The sequence below is a fragment of the Rhincodon typus genome, chromosome 5, assembly GCF_021869965.1.
Source record: "Rhincodon typus isolate 14 chromosome 5, sRhiTyp1.1, whole genome shotgun sequence".
Taxonomy (NCBI): Eukaryota; Metazoa; Chordata; class Chondrichthyes; order Orectolobiformes; family Rhincodontidae; genus Rhincodon; species Rhincodon typus.
This window is the reverse complement of record NC_063336.1, coordinates 88,726,192-88,732,611: the sequence shown is the minus strand read 5'-3', so window position 1 is coordinate 88,732,611 and position 6,420 is coordinate 88,726,192. Positions and strand designations below refer to the sequence as shown.

Genomic DNA, 6,420 nt, shown 5'->3' with positions numbered 1-6,420 from the left:
ACCCGAAACGTCAACTTTCCTGCTCCTCTGATGCTGCCTGACCTGCTGTGTTCCTCCAGCTCCATTGTGTACTGACCAGATTACTTAAGTTGTTTTTGTAATGCATTCTTCCAAAGGCATATATGGGTATTTCTTTCTTGATTTTCTGAAGATATTGAAAAGGCCCTGAGGAAAATTCAGTAACTTATAAATTAGTTTCTATTCTCTGAGCTTCCAATATTTAATAATGGGAGGTTGGGCAGGACCCAACAACAGCCAAACTCCTACTCTCAGAAACATTGTGCAAAACCCTGTTAACACTCTTCAGCCGTTCCCTCTGTTTGACCATTATGTTCACTCCCAGACTTGCTGGCACTAATACCCCAGTGCTGGCTTCATTGAATGACCAAACATCTTCTATCTGGTTAAATGTGTTGCTTTGCCCCAGTGTCAAAAATTCTGTGGCATCTTTTGATCTAGAACCAACCTGCAATTAACTTCCAGGCCTGGCCTCCCAAACACCAGTTTGTTTGGACCTTTCTTTTCATACAAGATGCCCATCACAGTTCAAAAGCCATTTTCAGCTCATAGTTCACAGCTCCAAAAAAAATGAAAGAATAAAACTAAAAATATTGAATAAATAGTGAGATTTCTAACCCCAATAACTTTGATTGCTTCCTGTACCTCTTCATGTTATTTTATAAATCTGTATATAGACCCTCAATTCCCTTTGACTGTTTCTAGCTGTTTTTGCTATTTAGAAACCCTGTTTTATCCCTTTATAGGTCCAAAGTTGATCATCTTATTGTTTTTAATGTAGGAAAATAAAGGCTGCAGTTTTGTCCATGCACTTAATTTATAATAATTCCTTGTAATGTTACTCTTCCATCTACACTGGATACAAGTCTGCTTCATTTTTGTTAGCTAGTTTAGATAAAATATATCTTTTTATCCCAATATCTATGTTATTGATGAATACAGTGAATGGTTGAGGCAGCAATACATGTCCTTGCGGGGACCACTAATCTTGTCTCCTGTCACTCAGTCCATTTCTTAACCTGGTTAATAATTTGTTTCCAATTCCATGCACTTTACCTTTAGCTGACAGTCTCTTATGAGAGACTATATCAATTGCTTTCTGGATGTGCATGTAAATAACATCCAGCAATATTTCCCATGTGCGCATCTTTAATCAGCTCTTCAAAAAAAGTATCTGATTCATCTGGCAATATGAAACCTTTACAAATCCATGCTCTTTCTTTCTGATCGACTGAAAATATTCAAAGTGCTCAGTCACCCTATCCTTAATTACAGACCTGAGTAATTTCCAGGCAACAGATGTAAGTCTAACTGGTCTTTAATTTTCTGGTTTAAAATGCACTGCTTTCCAATTCTATGATAGTTTCTGATCCATGATAACATTGGAATTTCATTGTTAGGGCACCTGTAATCTTCTTACCTAATGGCTTTCAAATTTTGGGATGGAAATTGTGGAGGTAGTCCAGCTCACTTCACTGTATAGGCTTCTGTTTATGATAAAGGCTGTTCTTACCATTCAAGCATAAAAATACAAAGGGACTGCTTGGTCTAGTATATTTGAGGAAAACCACTTCCTGGTCTAACTAGAAGAGTTTCTTGAAGTTAACATAATATAATATATTGCACTATTAAAATGTTGTTTCACTCAGAAAGTGTGCTTGGGGGTTTAGAAGCTCAGGAGGTAGGAGGTAAAGCAGTAAATGTTATGCATTTTATGATTACATATAAAGTTGTCATTGGAAAGAGGATGAGATGTTGGGTGACGGAGTGGAGACTGTTTATATCTTTATGGGATGAGGGAGCTTTGATTGGTATTCTCATAGTAAGTGGTATTCTTCGTAAGAGTGAACATACTTTTATGGAGTTTAATATTAACTCTGAGTGTGATGTTCTTTACTTCAAAACTAAAGTCAATTGCAAAGTCATGAGTGGCAAAAATGGCTGAAGTGGATTGGGGAATTAAAGTAGAAGGTATGACAGTGGTTGAGCAAAGGTGAGCATGAAGGCAATATTTAATTATTGTCAACAAATTCAAATTAGAGTGACAAATGAAAATTGTTTCGTGGTTGTCATTTAATTGCAAAGTGGTGTCTGTGTCTCTTCCATGCACACTGGGCAGATCTGTTGCTGATCATGGTGATGGTGTGAATGGGAGTTTTACATACATGTATCAGAATCGTGGAGTGTAGACAGATCTGTAACCTCTGTCTATGTCTGAGTCTGATTTGACACACGGCCTGACACCTTACTGCTCTAGTTAATGCCTTCTCTGGGATATACATGATTGAGCCTACATTCAATAGTATGATCCCATAACACTTCAGAGAAACAAGAGCCAACCTGCACTGATTATTGCCTGTTAGTTTCTGTGTGAAACTTTCAAAGCACTGGTAGGTGATTATAATTGGTAAGACTGCAGGAAGTGATGTTGCACATTGGGAAAACATTCACCATAATTTGCTGCCTCAGAGGGGTGACACGGTTCTGGACGCCAAGAGACAGGTTTTATTATGTACTGAGGGAAGCAGGCACAGATTACCTTCCACTGATCAAGGGCCTCCCAATAATGCAATATCCAGACAACTCTGTGGATACCGTTATTGATCTCAATGCTGTGATGTACCATGACTGTAAAGGTTCCCATTTGTTCAGCGTGCCAGAAGATGGGAGACCACACTCTGTGCATCATGTTGCTAAATGCCCCCGGCCTGGAGGCGGTCAGGATACATTCATCCTGCACTAGCCCATTGGTGATGCAAACTTTCAGCCACCAGAAGATGGCCCTCCATTTCATATCACAGAGTCTCCTCCACAACCCAACACATGAGGCAGGTACTTTAATGATAGCCATGCTGCCATGACAAAGCAACATTGAGCAAATGGTTACATTGCTGCAGCGAAGCTTCTGCTGGCTTTACTAGTCTGGAGGATCCCCCTTTAGTACTTCCCAGAAGGGCATCCGGATTTTCTGCATTTCCTACCACTATCATGAAAACACAGTCCTCGCCACCATCAGTTCAGCAATGATCTCAGGAGCAGGAATATGAGGAGGAAGGCAGCTGCCGCATCTGTATTCTGGACAAGTTTTTGGCGAGCATTTCATTGCTTTTCCATAAATACAACCCCAAATGTTGACTGTCCAACAGAACCACATCTTACCATTCCCCAGTTACAGGCCTTCACTGTCCTCCTGAAAGAAAAGCCGTTGCTAAGACTAACTTCAAAGCATCCAATAATCCATACAAAACTCAACCGAGCACTTTTTGCATTTCCTTAGTGCTGAATTTGTCTGGCCACCTTCCGATGTAGCATCCTCCAAGGGGCTGCAGCCTGGTGGGTGAAAGGTTACTGACTCTCACTGGCCGAGACTGCGGATACCCTTACCTTGAGTAGCCCTGGGCGTTGACTTTTGACTGCTGCACTTCAGCAGTCTGGGCTGGCTGGTGGGCAAACAATAAACAACACAGACACTAGTGGAGTGTCAGTGGTGGGAAGGATGCATGTATCATCCTGAGAGAAAACTCCGGGTTTATGTTCAATGGATCCACTGGCACTGTCCTGGGGCAGCACTTAGTAAAGGTTGGAGTACAAATTTCTGGGTGTCTCTGAGATCCTGATACACCCTTTGAGCCCTGGTAACAGCAGCAACAGTGACAGCAGGCTGAACCTGCATCGTCTTTGTTTGACCATCTGTGGCAGCACTGAGACACTGGCGGGGAGGCGGGGGCTACTGTGTGTTCTGCAGTGGAGGTTGAATTAGAACTAGAATTAGGTTTGTCATCAAATGTACTCACGTGAGTACAATGAAAAGTTTACAAGTCGCCACTTGTGGCACTATCCTAGGTACCAAGGTACAGAATTTTAAGTACAAATTCTTAGGGGAAAAAAATTTTGAACAAAACAAAAGTCCAGCAACAAATTAGAAAAATAGAGAAATAAGAATTCAGAATAACAGTTCTTCCAACCCACATGCACTGGGCTTCATCTCGAGGCTGGGAGTCCCAGTCCACGCTGAGGCCAGAAGTCAAGTACACACAGAGGCCGGGAGTCTGCGCTGCACATCACCAATGCCACCAGAGGACGGGAGGTAAAAAGAAAAAGAAGAGAAAAGAGAGAGAGAAAAGAAAAGAAATGGATGGAGATGATGAGCGCGTCAGATCCAGCATTTGTGTTTCTTCTTCTTCTGACAGTTCCTCAACTTTGTGTCCCAGTGGCTGGTCAACCAGTAGTGGCTGTCTGAAAGCATCAATGCACGACAGCAGGGTTGGTGTGAGGGAAGGACTGGGAGAAAACAAAGAATTATTTATTTATAATACTGATTCAAGAGTTGCTCTGAGTCAGACACAGAAAATTCTCAAGGGCCTTGCTGAGGGATCCAAAATCGGGAGTCATATTGAGAATAAGAAGTTGAGCCTTCAGGATTGAAATGAAGGTCAATTTCTTCACGAAAATGTTGTGAATCTTTGGAATTTTCTCAGACCTGTGAGTGCTTAGCCATTGAGTATATTCAAGGCACTGGTCGATAGATTTAGGTGTGCTGTGAGAATGAAGAAATACAGATATGAAGGTGGAGTTGGGATAAAACATCAGTCCTGGTCCTATTGAATGGAGGAGCGGATGTTGGAGTGGGTTTGATGGCCTGAACAGCCTACTCTAGCTCCCATTTCTTACGTTAGTGTTTCCTTTATTTGAGTCTAGCCACAGCCTGAATGCGTCCAGAGGTGCAGCTTGGCTTTAGGTAGGGCAAGCTGTTTCAGTGTGAGGGCAAGCAGCTATGAATGCGAGTCCTGTTAAGTTGTGAGGTTGCTCAGCGGTGCGGTTAGCTCAACTGCACACTTTTCCATAATTAATCCAAGGATTGTGTGCGCCTGTGTCATTTTGAATGGCTGGAGGTTAACTGCAAAACACAGTTGGCAGTTGTTAACAGGGCCTGTCCAACTTAGCCCCCAAAATACCTTAACCCAAATTTAGAATGTGAAGGAAAACATTTCATTATAAGTAACTGGTTGTCCCATTGTTGAAAATACCTTTAACTCGTGTGCTGCAACACTTTCTAGATATGCAATATTCTGCCATTTGAATTCCATTTCATAAGTTCCACAGTGTAGTTGGCACTGGGGAGAGGGGAGAGTGAGAGGAGAAAATTCCTCATCTGAAGTGAAGCTACTAGTTACAATGATTTCCGCACATCATGAGGGCAGAGGCAATCTTCATATTTCCTGCAAACAGATGAACCAACTGGAGTTTGATGGTCTCCACTCTCCCACTTGCACCAGAGCTACTGAATAGTTAACAAGCGTATTTAGAATATTTATTGTATGATTGGAAATTCTCCAACAACACTATTGATTCTCTCTTAAGCACATGTACAGGTTTATTGTTTCCAGGCAGCAGTGGGATTGCACCAGAAACAATATTAGTTAATTTGCAACCTCCTCTGACTCCAAGCTCCCTGGACCTGCTGGATCACTCTGTACTGCCTCATTTTGCACCAATCTTGGATTGGATTATTCCAAATTCAAATTGGTTACTATTATTAAGATTTGAATTTTCTTTGTCACTGAACTTTGTTTTGGATCAAGTTTAACCTAAACCCTGCAATCAATAAGTATGTGATGGATCTCAAGATTCTTTAGCTCTGTTGTTTATTTTAACCACTATATTAATTGAAAATTGAACTTTCTTCATTATCTCCTATGTCTCATTTTTATTATCGGGGAGGCTTATCACGCAGTCTGTTCCCACATGAACTGACATTTATCCTGGAGATCAAATTCTCCCTCAGGATCCTGTACAATAGGAAACTGAATTGTTTTGAGGAAATTACCTTTGTGTCTTTTAAAATGTTGCAGAGGGGTTTCTGATGTGGGCAACTGCCTGCACACCCTTCAGTTCCTCACCTTTGTCTGCCCCCTGCAAAATATCCTACCTTCCAGCTGTGGAGATGTGGGGGCTCTCTCTATAAGGGATTTGGGCTGGTGAGTGTTACATTCAGCAGCACCAAAATTAAATTATTAAGTCAGTTCACTGGGTGCTAGGCATCATGTTGTTTTTGAGGCCTGGAGGGGATGGCGTTTCACATTTCATCGAGGTTTGCTGGTGAGGGTGGGGTGACGTTTGGTTTCTCATTTGATCTCCTTGTCTCTTGAAACTGTCCGCACTCTGGGACCTATTGGTCGAAAATGGCAGTAGGTCTGGAGGGGCAGCCGTAAAGGACACAAAAGCCTTCTGTTGGAAAGAGCCTAGCAGAAGCTGCTGTTCCCTTATCTCCCCTGTTCTGAGTCTGAGCACCTACATTTCCATCACCTGAGGCCTACAAAATCTCCAATTGCCACTCCTTGTCACAGCTCTTTTAACTGTTACCCATCACTTTGTTGCTGCATTGGTCCCCGGCCTCCCTCC

The 6,420-nt window shown here is 42.1% G+C and overlaps 1 protein-coding gene across 1 annotated transcript in view; it reads left to right on the top strand.

Annotated features, from left to right (window-relative positions):
• Positions 1-6,420, top strand: part of gfral (GDNF family receptor alpha like) — a 101,058-nt gene that overhangs the window by 25,611 nt on the left and 69,027 nt on the right. The window lies entirely within an intron of this gene.